The 18,148-nt window shown below is 37.5% G+C and overlaps 1 long non-coding RNA gene across 1 annotated transcript; it reads left to right on the forward strand.

Annotated features, from left to right (window-relative positions):
- The first annotated feature begins 8,521 nt into the window (after nt 1-8,521).
- Nucleotides 8,522-11,373, forward strand: LOC121903458. The gene is made up of 3 exons (XR_006098050.1): nt 8,522-8,729; nt 8,835-8,905; nt 11,085-11,373. It is a non-coding gene; the product is annotated as an uncharacterized LOC121903458 (long non-coding RNA).
- Nucleotides 11,374-18,148: the final 6,775 nt, after the last annotated feature.

The raw sequence follows: 18,148 nt of genomic DNA on the forward strand, positions 1-18,148 counted from the left end.
TTGTTTCTTGTATTCTTTCCATACCTGATCTAAGAAACTGAAACTGCCTATTTCAGGTCAAGTCTGTCAGTATGGTAAGAGTTTGTCCACCTATTGCAGTGTCTTGGTCTCAAGTCATAATGTTCCGTATGACCTTGGTAAGGGTCAGACAGAGTCATATGTGAGTTTTCCTCAAGATCACAGGCCCTGTCCTGTACTGGGTCAATGACATCAGCTGTGCCATAGCCAAGTGGCAACCTCTGGGGCTGAAAAAGGGCCAGCCAGCCGGCCTTAGCCTGAATTCAGACCAAAATCAGCTCTGTGTTAAACAACTGTTCTTTTGTTGCAAAGATTGCAAGGTCAACAGTCAAATACAATGTTCACGTTACAAAGTAATCAGACCAGGAATGTGCGCTTGCATGTATGCGATTGGCCAACACAGCGCCTTGCCAGATGATGTTCTGTTGCATTGTGGCAAAAGTTGAGCCTGGTAAAATGATTTTGCTGGACATGTTTTGCCAAGGCCTCTATGATTGCACCCCCACTGTGTCAACACACACTGCCCCCAGTCAAGTAAATGAGAGGGCTGTGTATTTTCATGCAGAGCTAATGTCAGTATGAACACCATGTAAGGCTGCTGTGGTCTGTGAAGATGTACACATAAAGGCCGTCAGTATAAGGTCTCAGGTGTTCAAGAGCCCAAATGACTGCTAAGCACTTTCTTGGGCATTGAGTATGGCTTTACAGCTTTGTTCAGGGATCAAATTGCATATGCCACAACAACTTCTCAACCCTCCTCATCTTTCTGCATCAAGGCTGCTCCCAGGCCAAAGTCACAAGCATCAGAATGAATGAAATAGGGCGGTATGAAATCAGGAAACCTCAAGACAGGTGTTGATGTGACACACTTTTTTAAAGGATCCACAGAGGCTAGACATTTGTCATCCCAGTGGAAAACTTACAACCTTTGGTAATGCTTTAGATTACAGCCCGCAACATACAGCATTATTACTTTGTAGTTACGGTGTAATCATTGTACTAATGGTGTACCAGTACAGTACATATCAATACGTATATGTAGGTACAGGGGAACAAGATGTGAAGTTATGGAGTAAGGGAGTAACAATTCAAAAACTTACAAAGAACTTATACTGTAGTTATTATTTAACTACCAGGTACCTATTCTATTATTACAGAGTATGTACGACCTACTGAGCAATATATGGACGATTGGGTACCTATTCTATACCTATTCTGTTATGGGGTACAGTATAACCATAAAACTGAGCAAAACTTTGGACGTTTCAGGGAAGATGGAGTGATGACTTCTGCAGTACAAAATAAATCTGATATGATTTTATTTCAAAATGACCTACCAACAAACAGGCAAACTACATTGTTCTTTTATCATTCTTAAATTACTACAGGGTACACCTATGTTTTACTTCGGAACAAAGGTCCAGGGGACAGTGTATTGTCATGGATGCTGCCGTTCTCAGCTGTCGTCAACCTCACCAGCAAACTTCATTTCTGGACACTGTAAAGTAAAATTGAATTTGAAACAAACTGTTCTCACGTTCTCTGTAGTTACAGGGTAAGTACAGTGTATGCGGGCTGTGATCTAAAGCAGTGATAGTTTCCCTTGTCACATGTAGTTACAGGGTAAGTACAGGGTATGTAATCTAAAGTGTACATTGTATGTCTTGTATCATATCAAAAGCAAAATCTTACATCCTTAACTTACAACCTTTTTTTAACATACCTATTTAAAATAAATTAGAAACATTTGAGGAACAAATAGCATTGAATTCTGTATTTCTTTGGTTTTTTTGTATTGCTTTTTCATCTTCCTTTCCACTTCTGATGAAGATGACAGGATTGAGGTTGAGACGAGGGGAAAGCAGATGGTGCACTGTGGCCGTATGTTGACCCTATAGAGAAAAACTGTTAGCGTCAGTCTCTTGACCATAATTTATAGTGTTAGATATCTGGATCTCTGACAGCTGTGATGTCTCCCAGAAGCCATAAGTATTAAACTGGCCACACAGCAAAGCCATCATCGCTGGCATTCTAGATGTGAATAAATACAATATTTATGGGTTACTTAAGGACATACAAGAAATACAACTTAATAAAATCAGTGTCTAGTTTCTATGGGCAATGTTCCCTTTTATTTGATTTTACTGACACGGCCTAAATGCAGCATAGGACATGTTTGATATGTTGCTAATTGCCAGTAAAGTAATCACAAGTTAATATTAGCTCCGATGAGGATGTGTTGAAAGTTTAGCCAGAGCAGCAGCAGATTAGTTTAGTGTAGATTGCTATGTGAATAAAATCACCTGAACATGTTTAAGCTTCTGTAAGACACAAACCCACAAGTGTTATACTGTATTACATTGAATGTAATGACATTACTATTAGAGCAATTATTAGTGTTAGTTTGTAAAAACTAGGGTTACGATTTGCTCTTTCAGCTGGGTGCACAGCATTAGCTAGAACACTAACGTCCGGTAGCTAACAAATGATTAGCAAGCTAACAGTCCAACAGCACCTTTAATTTGTTCAATTAACACTACATTTGACAAGAGCCACAAACCAGACAGTTCTTTGCCAATAAATATATCCAGATTATTATCCGCTGTATGTTTGCTGTAAGGTAGGTTAACAGGGAACAGATCGGGTATGTTCCCTCATCTCACCAGCATACACCTGAAGGGTGGGCGAGTGGAGAGCCTTTTCCATTTCTCTATAGAAAACACTCTGTCCCCTGGTGTGATCTGATATGAATGAAGCGTACCCATTCAAACCATGGTGAGTTTTGATGAAGGTGATGTAAAAGGTTATAGGTCACCACTGTAATAAAAAAAAAAATAGTACTCTTGCATTATTATTGTCTTTATGCCATTGCTTTTATTGCTTTTCTATCCAAATCATTGTCACTTATTTGATTTATACTTTGTAGTTTGCCTGTTTGTTGGTAATAAGGTCATTTTGATGAAAAAAATAAAATCACATCAGATTTATTATGTGCTGCAGAGGTCATCACTTCCCTGAAATGTCCAGATTTTTGCTCAGTTTCACGGTCATACTGTACCCTGTAATAATAGAATAGGTACCTGGTAGTTAAATAATAACTACAATGTAAGTTCTTTGTAAGTTCCTGAATTGTTACCCCCTTATTCCATAACTTTACATCTTGTTCCCCTGTACCTACATATATGCATTGGTACGTACTGTAATGGTACACCATTAGTGCAAAAGATTACATGGTAACTATGGAGTAATTACACTGTAAATTGCGGGTTGTAATCTAAAGCGTTACCTTCCCAGCCAGGGCAGGGAAGTGAGCTTGGTCAACAAAGCAGAGAGATGCAAAGAACAGAGATAAATACTGGGACTGTACTGCTGCCTGAGATGTGAAAATCTTAATTGTATCCACTGTCTGGCTGGGCAATAGCACAAAGTCTGGTTCTGATCTGATACTATGGCCACAATCACTGATACCGACAGAGATACTTGTATCATTAAAAGCACTAAATGTATTCATGTGTAGGGGAAAGCAATGTGTCATGATTTATGAGGTGAATGCATCATTAATAGGCTACTACTGAGTGATTTCCCAGACATTAAGCATTTCCTTTTACTATTCTGTTAATTATTTAATCACATCCAAGTCAAAATACAAGATGGTTTTCAATGGAAAATAAATGTTTATTAATGTGCTCACTTTGTGTGAAATATCTGAACTAAGGAGTGGATCACTGCATGCATACATACATACAGCAGCAACAGAGAAGCAAAGAGTGCATACACTACACTAAAGAGAGTCTTCATGTGTCCAGAACACCATCTAAAGTAAGCCACATACATTTTTGGGGGCCAACTGATGCAAGTATCAATACTCAAAACAAGATTTAATATTGGTAGTGTCAACACTGCACCCACCCCTACCTTTCATCACAACAACAAGAACACTCTAACCAGCATGGTAGCAGCCAGATTTGGATAGCACTTTATAATAAGGGTACAAATCATAATGCTTATCTAATACATGACTCATGATGATTCAATGCATAAATTAATGCAGAAAATATGAATTCCTAACAAAATGATCAAGTCACTATACATTTATGTGATTAGTTAACAGTTACCATCAGTTAATGAATGCTAATTCACAGTTACTTCATACATTATTTGATATATCACCAATTTAGAAATACTGTACAGTTACTATGGATATAAAATTAAAGCATGATACAACCTGCCAGTTTGTGAGACTAGTATAAATTAATGTAGGAAGTAAACATGAATTAATGTTCATTTATATATCATCTATTAAGTGTTCACTAATCAAATATTTGTTAATGGTGAGCAACATGAATTCCTCACACACCTGGCAATAAACCATGCATTAAATCATCATGACTCATGCATTAATTAGGCATTACATAAGTTTAAATGTTGTACTCTTATTATAAAGTGTTGTAGACTTTTTTTTTAAGATGATGGCATCAGCAAGTTTCAGATGTGAAGAGTGAATTCCAAACAAGGTGTTGGGAGCAGTGTGAGGCCTGCAGGGCTTTTGTCTGGCAGAGCACATTTCTCCAGGCTTTTACCTCCACTTTGGAACTTTGACGATGTTTAACATTGTACCCTGACAATACAACACTTTGTGAAGGAGAGGATAACCACAAAAAACATAATATGTCACCTTTAACTGTATGTTCAATGGGTGGACAGTGAAATTAACAGTCGGTTGCATGATTCTCTCCTCCTCTCTGCTCACTTATTGTTGTCATCATGACATGACATCATGATTGTGGCTGTTATTTCATTCTTAACAATAAGCTACATTGAACCTCAAATGATTCATAAAGCCCTTCACTAATTCTCTTCTTAAATCCATCAAATGATAGTTCAGTTTTGGGCCCTTTTACACTGTATCTTTCTACTGAGGTTACAGTATGCCCCAAGTGTTGTCAAATTACAACTTCTCATTAAAAAAATCTATGAATCTATCCTTTAAAAAACATTTTCACAATTTTGACTTATTAAAAATTTAATTTAAGTCAAATTTCATTATACTTTAGTTTCATTGTTATGTTCTCATGGAAATACTTTAAAAAAAATCACGCTCAGTTAAATATTTAATTTGTTCAGCCTTTGCCATATTTCAGAATGTCTCAAATCTTTTATTGGGAAGGTGGACAGCAATAATGTATTGACTGATGTGAAACAAGTGACTGTTCATGTTCAATTACAGTGTGTATAGTTACACCACTAGATTAATTCTGTGTGGCAAACTGCTCACACTGTCAGCACATCCATTATCTACTGACCTTGAATTTTCAGGCCGAATTTCATAGCAAACTCATCAAGCATGGGCTGCCTATAAGTGTGACTGTGTGTGTGTGTGTGTGTGTGTGTGTGTGTGTGTGTGTGTGTGTCCTAACAAACTGGCCAACCGTGCTTCAGACAGAGCCCTCCTTTCAGCCTCAGTGAGTCTTAACACAGTCCCAGCAGCTGAGAGAACCACCAGTCAGTCACGTTCCAGCATCACTGCCAGACAAAGAGAAACAGCGACATCTAGAGGCCACTGAAGGAAACACACAAACAGCAGGATGAGAGAAAGTGAACGGATATCGGATAGGATATGAATATTGTTATTTAAAAACTAAAGATAGCAATAACGATTTGGGTGGCTGATTATAAGTCTCTTAAGACACAAACCAATGATCAAAAGAATCCTGTGGCTGTGCATTTTAATTTGTTGACATATAATTCATCTACACCAAAAAAAAAAAAAAAAAAGAAAAGAAAAACCCAGAGTGGAGACAACATCCTCCTAAAGAAAGAGACATCAAACATATTTACCCTGAACACCTTATCACCCAAGAGCATCTTATATTTTGATCCTAACCTTTTTTTTTGTAAGTGCTCAAGGTTGGAAAAAATACTTATTCTACAGTATCATTAATAAGTCTTACGCTTTTGTTTCAGATTTTAAGATTAAGATTGAATATCTTGTTTATTACTTTGTTGGAGGTATTAATATTAGTTTTAGCACTTTGCTAGTTTTTTTTTATTATTAAAACCTTATTTGAGAAACTAATACATTTTCTTTGTCCTTATTTTTTCTATTTTCCTTATATATTTGTTTTCCCCTGTTTAATCATTTCCATGGTTAATCTTTGGTTAATTGAAATTAATACTTTCACTATTCTATGACAGTAACTGTGATGCAACCTATCAATAACTATTTTCCCACTTCACACAATAGTGTGCAGATCACTGGCTGAGCTTCAGGGGCTGCGAGGGTCGCAGCTGTGGCCCTGACCCTCCTAGCAAAGTTTTTAAAAAATGTACAACAACAACGTACAACAGTGCACTAAAGTTAGTTAAGGGTTATAATTCAGGTTTTAGTTATTATACCTCAGCATAACAATGGTTGCATATACAGTACCTTAGTTAATCACTGATTTAGTGCACCACCCATGGAGCACACTAAGTGTTTCAAATCAAACACACCCACCTACCAGCAGCCTACAGGTACATTCACAAATGTCACACTTAATGTAATAATGCAGTGCATTCATCCCAAATGCTGCAACCTTACAAAGACAAGAAATTTGAAGCATGGAGTTTTAAAATCGAAGAAATTAGATTTTGTTTTGGTTTTTTCTGCATCATCGTCAACCTACAGCAAGGTCTGTACTGCCTTTCTAGTTTTTATGACTATTCCTGTCACTGCTGTGACTGCCGAGTGCCCAAGCTAAAGCTTATTCAAAACTATTTAATGAGTGCAAAGGGACAGGACAGGCTGCATGAACTGGCAATAACCATTGAAAAAGAAAAAGCAAAGAAGTTGGACCTAGGCCCGAATGTGAAGGACTTTGTAGAGCACAAGGCTTGCATAAAAAACACGGTTGTAAAAATGTAAACTATGTCTTCATAGGAGAAGTTATAACTATTGACAAATGCTTTACATGAAAAAACACTTCAACATGTCCTTATATCTGCTAGTCTCAAATATGGACTCATTACACACATAAACATGCACACACACACACACACACACACGCACACACACATACACACACACACTGCCAGTGTGTCTAAAATTGAAATGTTAGGATGTTTTTTTTCACAAGTCTTCCTTCCCTGCAGCAATCGTTCCGAGATGTCACACTAAAGGCAAAGGAATCTTTCCCCTGCCAAAAATGACGGACTGAGGCTGAGACTGATTGTATATGTTGTGACAGGCAGAAAGAGAGGAGAGAGTGAAAGGAGGAAAAGAGAGCAATTCCATATTGCACAATGCTACACAAATTAGTCATAGGGCTCAAAAAGCAATACAACCCTCCGACTGCTGATAATGATTTTCTTTCTTCTGACATTCTTAGAAACCTGGCTGGCAGGATGACATTGGAGCAGTGGTTCCCAACCTTTCTGGCTTGTGATCCCTTAAAACTATGCAATGTTTGCCTTTGACCTGTGTTCATACATGACTATGAACTGTCAACTGTGCTCTCCCTTCTTTATCCCCTCTGCTGTCTGCCCTCACAATTCTTCATAGGGGCTTTTTTTTTTTGCACTTTTATGCTTGTATGACCATGTGTGCATCTTTTTAGATTGGGTATACTTTTAGATAGTTGGTATAATTACTTCTTTAGATATTTATATTTATTTATTACATTGTTTGATGTCTATGATTGGTTACATGCATGGTTCAGTATTGAGTCCACATCTTTAAAACTCTTCCCACAGTCGACACAACAGCAACAATTATTGACCAAACTGTGAGTTGCATTGGTTTCACACAAAAAGCATTCAATGACTACAGCTTTCAGATTTCCTGAACACTCTTCTCACTTAAAGTCAAACAAGCAACAAAACTCTTCAGTTTATGTTCAAACACTAACATGTATTCATACAGACAGCAATCTGCCAAATCATAACCACACTGGGATACATCTATATTCAACCAAGAAACAAGACATGGTGTCAGAAATAAAGCCCACTGAAAGCTTCCCTGCTGCATTTCTATGACTCCTTCCTGTAGATACACTGTAGTATGTTCTATAGAGAGCTACACATCTAGTGTTTTTATCTCAGTGCGATTGTCACTTGAGTTGTTGTGTTTGTGTCTGCTGGAAGTATTTGCTTTTGTGTGTAAAATGAAGTGCTGAACTGTGTCCAGCAGCGTGTTGGTAAAGTTGACTGAGTTTTGAAGATGTTTACTCAGTACTGAAATATGCAATCATAAAAAACTGTAATGTTAATTATTACCAATTCCATGTATAGTTTTTTAAGCTAATAGCTTTTGAATGTTTTTATGTTTGTGATTAACATTATTCTTTAATTCCAATCTACTGTGTCAGTGTGTGTTTCCTCCCACTGTCCAAAGACAGGTTAGGTAGGCTCTAAATTGCCTAGGTGGGTGCTGGGATGAAGTGCCTCAGTTTGTTTGTTTCTATTTATGTGTCTTAATGACAACGATTTTCATCTGCTATTGTGTGTCATGCTATAGGAGGTTATGCTGCAGGGGAACAGGGGATGTGACACACTGTGACCTGAAGCGTCTCTGAAGCTGCTGAGTCGCCTGTTTGATCTGCATTTGGAAATTGTCTTCCATACAAATCAGAGTTTAGCCTGCCCCCATCACAGCCTGCTGTCTGTCACACACGTCAGAGCAACACTGCAGTGTCTATCAAACGTAACTGACAAACATTCCTTTTGCTATCAGGGTAGGTCTTAAAATTGTGCAATGTATTGAGTGATGGTTGTGAGGCGATAACTTTGTCATATTTGTAAATGAAGTGTGTTGTAAATATGGTGTCTTATACCTACAGAGTCACAGCAGTGAAGAATATGAGTCAATCCAGGGGCCGGTCTCCTAAATGGAATCATAATGCAGCTGGAGGTACAACTGAGCAACACATCGATCCACAAACTGCTTTGATATTCTGGTTAGGATATGATTTCACTTGTTTTCTCCCTATTCTGCCTGTGTACAAAACTCTTAGTCTCTCTTATATTAAAAATAGCTGAATGACACAAACATGTTCCCTGAATTATAACTTTGCCAACTGTGTTATGTCTTAGAGAGGAGGTTTATGATCACGAGGGAAAAGGGAAGGGAAAAAGGGAAGCGTGGATATGATGAAGTTTAAGACAAATGGAATGGAGTGTCGATGTTAATTAAACTTGCTGACCTATAGAAGCTCGTCATAACTAAACTATGTGGTCAGCAGATATTTCACACTGTGCTCACTTAATTACCTGCTAATTTAATGTCATTTCATGTACAGCTGATCCTCCTGGCAAGCACACATGGGAAAATTACAAGTTCTCAAAGCTCAATAATATCTCAATTTTATTTCAACCACAAGTAGAAATGTTTAAAATCTGATTAGACAACAATGTATCCACAATGTACTTTGATGGAATGAACTGCTTTCTCTGCTATCTAGCTGTACTAATTAATATTTTTTATGTTAACAATGGATCGAATGACTGTGTGTAATGTGAAATGTAAAACATTTCACTCATAGTGACATACCCACAGAGAATTATCATCGACTCTGCAGTTCCCCTCATTTCTTGCCTGTTTTAGCTCGTTTTGGTTTTAAAGCTACAAACTCTGCTGGCTGTTATCATTGAAAAAGCTCTGATAAACCCATTATACAATGCCCTCCCAGCAACAAACAGCAGACAGACACAGTTAGAGACTAGCAGGTGAACACAGTGGAGCATTTAGCAGCTAAAGAGTCAGATATTTTTCTCAGGAGTCGGTGGAGACCAAAACAGAGCTAAAAGGAGAGTGAAGATTAGACTTACGTTCATCAAGAATTTTATAAGGTGATAATAACATGTCAGTGAAGACCCACTGGAGATAAACAAATGGTGTGCCATGTCTTGCTATCTGCTGTGGGTGAGTCAACACTTGCAAGCTCGTGAGTAGCTTTCCCATTAGCAAACATTTTGTAAATAAGCAGCCAGCACTTTTACACTTTCTCCAACAATTTACATGACGATGGTTGTTGTTTGTATGTGTAATCCTGGAGGCAATGGACATAGAAAAGAGGGATCCCTCCTTTCAATGAAACTACAATAATGACCTCTTCTGCCTTCCACAGTCATGCATCCACAGCAGGTCAAGACTAAACTTACTGGCCTGCAAGTGCATTGCCAATAGAGGAATTTGCACAAATTTGCATAACATTCAAAATTTTCAACTTTCAACCCCTCCCTTGTGTCGCATCCCTGGTTGGTCCCTCATCAAACCCACAATGTCTTACGAAGTGACTCATGTTTGTCCTATAGTAAATGAATAGGGGAGAACGTCACATTGCTCAGGGTCCAAACTTATGCTGCCCCCGAGAGGCCACAAAAACAATGAATGCACGTTTAAACTGCAGAAATGAAAAGAAGAATCATAAATACAGTTGCGTTCATTGTCAGATTTGATTGTTCTTTCTTCAGACACTCATCACAAACCTTAACTAAAACTACCTTTTTGAAATCAGGGAAAGATCATGGTCATAGTTCAAAGAAACCAAAGTTGTCTAATAGAAACACTTTGTACGTCCAACCACCCACCCTGAGCTCACATTTTGCACTGGTATAACAATGTCACACTATGTCCACCTTTGTTCTGAGAGAGGACGGTCATTACACTTCATCACCTTCATCACCACCACCACAAACTCAAAATCAAAACAATTCTGAGATCCCCTGTATTTTGAACGCTGGAACTTGTGACATTAGTATATTTGTGTACACACACTGGTTTTGGTTTATGGTGGTGGCAGGACACCTCTGAAACAGATAAGCAAGGACTGCAAATTGCCATTGAAAATAACTATTTTTTTGTCCAATGCTGTGGTCATCTGCACATTACATTGTTTCCCAGCTAGTACATCTGTTACTATTTACTGTCAAACTGATCAGAATTACCTGTACCACTTAGTTAAGACACTAGCAAGCGAGGAGTTGCAGTACAAATCAAGTAGTTTTTTGATTAGAGTGTATCTGACCATGCAAAGTGAATTTTCATGTGTAAAGTATGGGAGGATGACATAGATTTGTTTTTTTTTTAGAGGAACGAGGTTAATAAATGAGGGCAGGAAAGAGAAGAGAAAGACGAGCAGCAGCAGGAGGATGAGGAAGAGGAAGATCAATGTTTACTGGAAGGTGAAACCTGTGAACGTGCAGCCTGCCTGTGACCCCAGCTCACTGATGCAGCACAGGCCTGAATCGATCCAGTCCTGTCTACTGACCACACTGACATGTTGGAAGGTTACAGTGGTGTTGACAGGGAGCACACTGCATTGATGCTGCTGCACAGCATTCAAACCTTCAACTATGGAAGCACAACTTATACTAACACACCTGCACAACCTCAGTGTTAGTGTCTGTAGTTAGCTGTCTGTGTGATAATATTCTACATAAGTGTTCATCCATCACATTTTCAAATTATACTCAAATTATAACAGAAATTCTGCTTGACAAACTGGGTGTTTGGAGTTATTAAAAAATATTATTAAAGTTATTAAAATCTGCTATTCAGTTGCATTATGTTAAGTGTAGGAACCAGAGTTTTTGGATCTTGAACAACACTAGGGACTAAAAGCTTGTCTGTGCTGCTTCAGCTGTAACTATTCTTTTTCAAATCAATCTCTTGTGAGTTGCCAACTTAAAGGAAGTGCAATATTCAATCATTGTAGGACTCTGTAAACGGAAACGGTTCACCAAGCTGAAGATCAGGCCCATGTTTCACTGCTCTCTCTAGTTGAAAGTTTGTTTGGTGTTGTGTTTGTCTGCTTGGAGGCAGAACAGCAAGCATTGACATATTATTACCTAAAGTAGATATGACAAATGTGTTAGCGAATAGTTGCCTATTTCTACCTTCTCGAGCAGTTACAGAGCAACGTTAGCATCCATTTGAGTCGTGTTTGTGTTCACCTGGTGAATATAAGTCCAGCATTCACTCTCTTTTTATCGTCTGTTTTGGTCTCCACCAACTCCTGAAAGTAACACTGGCTCTTTAGCTGCTAAATGCTCCACTATGTTCACCAGCTAGTCTCTAACTGTGTGTGTCTTCTGTTTGGTACAGTGAGTTTATTAGAGCTTTTTCATTGAAAATGGCTGACTGCTACTGCTGGAAACCAGGCTGATGAGACCTGCTACAAAACAAGTTGTGGGCTGAAAGAGGCTAAAAGAAATCAAATTCTCTGTGGGTTCATCACTATGAGTGAAACTTTTCAAACTACACATAGATCAATAGTTAATATAAGAATACTAATTAGGGCTACTGATACTAACTAGTCAGTACACACAGGCAAGTACCCAAATACAGCAACACAGTGTATGCAGCTGATTCCATCAGCATGTGTGAACATAGAGCCAACAGCTGAGAGAGCAACACATTCAAGGAGTTCACAGATTCTATATTACCCCAAAACAAACAAGCTAAACTAAATTACTGAACAAACCTTTAATTCATTCTTCTTCCTTTATTTAAGCAGCTAAAAAGTCTCATTGAGATTAAAATCTCTTTTTCAAGAGAGACTTGGCCAAGACAGCAGCATAAAAAAATCTAAACCAAAACAATATTATTGTTCACAAAAGTAGAAATTCGTCTTCAGCTTGCATGACAATCAAGATCAATATCACAAGTAAAGTGGCAGATACATGGGATTCAAAACAATATTGGCATGTTCATTGATGTTCATTAATGTATGTTTAACTGATGTATGGCATGTGGGATGAATGACTTTTTATAGATATTTTTCTTTGCACAGGGGACTCTGTAGTCATTGTAGTATTGACCAAACTGAGTCATACACAAACTGCACCACACACACAGCCCTGCTGAATGATGATTAACTTCCGTCATTAAATACAAATCAGGAACATATGTTACTGGTGGATTGCAGTGCTGTATAAAGAGATTTAGAGTTAATTTACACAGTGGCTACAGTATCCTGACTGTACATGGCCTTAATGTGAAAGCAAGCTTCCCTAATACTTCCTCTTTTACTTTTAATTACACAGAGACCACAGGAGATAACAGCATGCCGAGAGGCAGCAGCTATTTTTTGCTCTCCTGAAGTCAAACAGCCCACAATTAATCAAAGAGACACAACAGGAGAGGAAAGACAAGGTTTCTATCTATAGCTGAACTTCTCATGTTTGACAGCTTCAGTTTGAAATTTTATGCAACATACAGAGGTAAGGATATGGAAAAACATAAAATCCACAAATTAATTCACAAATAATTATGACATGTAAAGCACAACATAGAGAGGAAATGTAGACTCTTGAAGGCTGGTTTTCCCCAGCGATTTCCTCTTATTCATCCAGTGCTTATTTAATATTCAAACCCAAGACTCAATGTTTTTTATGGCTGCACCATTCCATCAAATGGAAATATTCTCAAATGTTTTGAGCGTCATTTTATATACATTTCCCTGAATTTCAGCCTGACAGATTTGGTATTTATGGAAACTTTGGGATCTTCACTGTGAAGGTTAGCTGGTGAACAATAAAACCTCTAGAGTTAGAGGTGTGTGACAGTGACTCATCAACCAGGTTAAAGTATGGAAGCCCATAAGGACTTTACTGAGTTTTTTGAACTATGGATCATGCAAAGCTACACTAGTGGAGTCCAAAAATAAAAAAAAATAGAGAGCTGGAAATGAGCATAATAAGTCCCTTTTAAATATTGCTTGCATAAATGGAAAATCAGGCTACACTGTTTGTATTGCATTTTAATTTTCAAATTTGATTTAACATTTCAATATTGTCCACTGTACAGTTTAAGTGTTTGAAAATGAAATTTACATTTTCATTTTCATTTTCAAATTGTTAGAAAATTGCATTTTAATTTTAGTTGTGACTTAAATATTGTTTGCAAATATGGAAAATTGAATTTTAACATTTGAATGTCCACTATACAGCGGGGTACGACTTTGAAAGTTAAATGTCAAACAGCTTTTCCATTTTCATTTTAATATGGTCACAGAACGAGAAAAAGAAAGAAAACTCAGAGAAAGATGTATCAAATCCTGGATGAAGAGAAGTGAGAAAATATTATTTTTTATCATTTTTGATTCAACTGACTCTTACTTTTCTGGACATTGAAAAGCAAACATATAAAATGGGATGATGAAATAAAGGGTGATACAGATGCTATGAAAATAAGGAAAAAAAGTCAAACATGCATAAATAAACAGGAATTTCATGCAATTCATGCAATTTTACAGGTAAATGTAAGTTGCCTCAGATATTACTTGAATGCACTGAAAGTAGATACAAGACTTATGTAGGAAAATGTGAGTTACAAATAAATGAGGTAAGCTCTAATCATGAATCAGCTGTGTTGGTGTTGAGTCTGAGTGAACCTACTGTACAATGATGACATTAGAGGCGGTTGAGTGTGTTGGTGGAATACCTGGTGATGACAGGAAGCCACAGACACACATAGTGTATGAGGCTGCCGGGAGTGCAGGCAGTGTGTGTTAAAGCCATCCGAGTGCCTGAGTACATACACCTCTGAGCTGTACCACTCCCTACAAGGAAACACCAGGGTCAGCACCTGCACCTGCTGCGCACATACATACACACACACACACACACACAGAAGCATATTCTAGCTGTGGCGACAACCACATTCATATGCTTCTTTAATCACAGGTGGTCACAAATGCACAGATGGAAACATTTACACATATACAGTGTCTAGATCTACACATTAAAAGTTACATTAGAGGAACAGACAAAGATTTTGGGAAACTGATAAATCATTATACTATTCACACAGTCCAAAATCACAAATGTGTACAACATATGAAACCCTCTAGTAGTCATGTCTGGGGAATATCATTAGTTTTGCAAGTATTTGGACATAAACCAAAGTGTTAGACAAATTCAAGGGAACATGAATGTCTGAACCAAATTTCTACCAATCCAATGGTTGTGAGATATTTCACTAAAGAACAAAAGTGTCAACCTCATGTGGTGCTGGAGAAAAAGTCAGGGGAAAGTCAGCAGGATTCATCCTCTGGGGAACACAAGATATTTGAGATATTTCAGTGTGGTGGAACAAGAGACAGACCGACGTTGCTATCAAGTCACGTGGCTAGCATGGCTAAAAAGTGTGTGTAGTTACCAGTTAAAGACACCTGGATGCTGCATGAAAAGTTTTATAAGGTATTTTGTGCATTAACACATGTTTCATAACACGTACAATTCTCTGCTTTGAACAATAATTTGTGTCTGATAAGGTATTAAGTTAAGATCTATCTGCTATCTATCTGCATCACTTATAATTGGCCCTTGATTAATTGATATTGATCAATAGTATTTTTTAAATTGTTTTACAATTTAGTGTCCAGACAGGCTCCTAAAAACCAATCTTGCCTTAACAGCTGTTGTACACAGCTGATGCAGAATACACACAGTTCATACAGACATGCCCACATATTAGTAATAATCACACAAAAAATTCTACACATTGTGGCTTCAGTTTAATCAATTAAGTCCTTATAACATGGTTCAATCCAAAACTAATATGAATCAAATCTATAATAGCTGTAATCCATGGGATTAAAACTCATCTCTCAATAAATACTTTACATCAGCCTCTCTGTTGAATGAGCTCCTCTTACTCTACTTTTTCTTCTAGCTCTGTAGAAATCCCTCCTTTATCCTTTATCTGACTGTGTTTCATCTACTCTGCTTCTATAAGAGCATTTTGTTCTCACAGGGATTATACAGGACATGTAAACATATGACATTTAACCTTCTGTCTTGTGATTCTTGTGCTTAGTGATCCCAGAATTGAAGTTCATTTTATTGTTGCTGTATTTGGATTATATTCTGTGGAAAAAGTCCCATGACTGGGATTTTTTGCAGAAACACTGACTGAGTAATGGATGGTGAGGAAATGGCCATCCAGTCTGAATATCTGGCTATCCGAACCAGATATGTGACATGATAAGCATCTTAGTAGACTTCTAAATCACTGCCCACATCTCAGACTTTTTTAAGTGATTCAAACAGGCTGTCTCACTAGTCGATGTCGAGCTTTATAGGGGTGATTAAAAATGTCATACTCTTGTTCCAGAGGTGCAAAAATCACAGAAAAAAATCACAAAAATATTGATAAGTGTGGGTTAGATCAACACAGCTGTAAAGGTTGCTTTAAATACATAACAACTTGCCCCTCTTTGCACATTTCCTGGAGGTAATCAATACAGTCTCATAAATGATCTCAGTAACTGTCAAACCATCTACAATTTTGCTTTATTTAGAATCACCTCACACCTGTAACTCTTTTAGCTGGACCTCTAATTCTTTCCAGGTGAAAATCCTCTGCTCCAGCTACCCATTACTCTCCGATTAGAGGCAGTTTTTTTTTACTTTATTAAGATGTTAAATAAAACTGTGTTCACTAAGAGGATCCTCTTCCAGCTTTAAGAAGACATAAAGACCATTTTTCACATACATTGATAAATTATCTTTTCCTGTCATCCTATAAAGATATATATTTGTCATGTAACTATGCAATGTTTTATTTCACATAGGTGGGCAAATACCTTTTTAGTATTTTGCTTTTGTTTCTTTTTACTATTCTTTTTTTCTTTGTATCTGTTCTGGTTTATATGTATCTAAAATCTGAATTTAAGACCAACGTGTCACTTGTTATCTGTGTGGAAAAGTTCAGAAAAGAAAGATATCAACTCATAAATCTTGAGATTGAAAGTTCATTTTTGACCTTGGAAACGGCAGTTGCTAAAGGTCCATTTAGTATTTGTTTAGGAGATTTCAATTGTATCACATGATCCTCTTCAGCAGATGGAGTTTCCCAGTTCTCATGGAATTGTAGATGTTCAAAGAACTTTGAGAACTTCTCATCAATATTAGTTTAAAGGTATGTAAGTAAATAATATGTAATATAAATAATATCTAAGTAAATCTCAACTTTTAGTGGTAACTGCTAACTGCATCAACTGAAAATGGTGTTGTTGGGACAAAATAACCTTCCTCCAAACAGAAGACAACATGTATGAACATAGTGTCAGACTGCATAATGATGTGAAAATAAAAAGGCAATTCAGTTTGATTATCAGGCTCGAAACCACTTGTCTGCTGTGCACCCATATTTGATTGAAAGCAACAATGTTACACTCCTCAAATAGTTTGCAAAAACTGCATTAATAAAAGGAACTGGATTCACTAGTAACATTTGACTGTGTAGTAGTGGTAAGTCAAATCGTTGTCTCTCACACACAGATGTATAAACATCCACTTACAGCCCCAAGCACACATGAATGCACAATCACACTTCATCTGGATCTCGATAATACACACATACATACACATACATAGGCAGGGGCAAGTCTGTCCTGTATCTCAGTCGGGCCTGTCACTTTGTATTAGACCATGGTACTACATCACACATCGTCTATGTGTGTGCATGTGTGTGAGAGAGTTCATCTAAAGATAAGGGAAATATTTTCAAATCAGTAAACTGGTGTGTGTGTGTGTGTGTGTGTGTGTGTGTGTGTGTGTGTGTGTGTGTGTGTGTGTGTGTGTTGGAGACAGTCAGAGAGAGTAGTAGCCATCAAATTGTTCGTACATGAACATATTATAGTAGCTGTGTCACAGACACTGAAAACTGACAGCTCTGTTCTAGAAGCTTTATCTCAAATGCTTACACAGAGAAAGACAGAGACGGAAACAAAGAGGGGGAAGAATAAATTAAGTGGTAAGGATAAAGAGGATGAAATGTACAGATTAGAGAATTTTCACACAGAGAAGGGAGAATGATGTGACCTAAAGAAAGAAAAAAAGAGCTAGAACGCCCAGAGAAATGTAGTCGCAGAACTTGTTAGTGTATGTGGTCAGACAGCCAGCTCAACCATAAATAAAGCTAGGCTGCCGCTAACCAAGATTATCAAAAGGCACAGTATCCCAGGAACAGGACAAAATAATGGAAACACCAGGTGAAACTGGACTTCAAGTCCCCATTTACACCTGATGTTAAGATAGGATCTGTATCTGGATACATTATCTGGATAATGACATCCGATCAATGGGTCTTCACATTCATACCTGGTATTAAAATGCATTCTCGTTTTCTCAATTAGGATGGGAT

The sequence above is a fragment of the Thunnus maccoyii genome, chromosome 9 (genome assembly GCF_910596095.1).
Source record: "Thunnus maccoyii chromosome 9, fThuMac1.1, whole genome shotgun sequence".
Classification (NCBI taxonomy): domain Eukaryota; kingdom Metazoa; phylum Chordata; class Actinopteri; order Scombriformes; family Scombridae; genus Thunnus; species Thunnus maccoyii.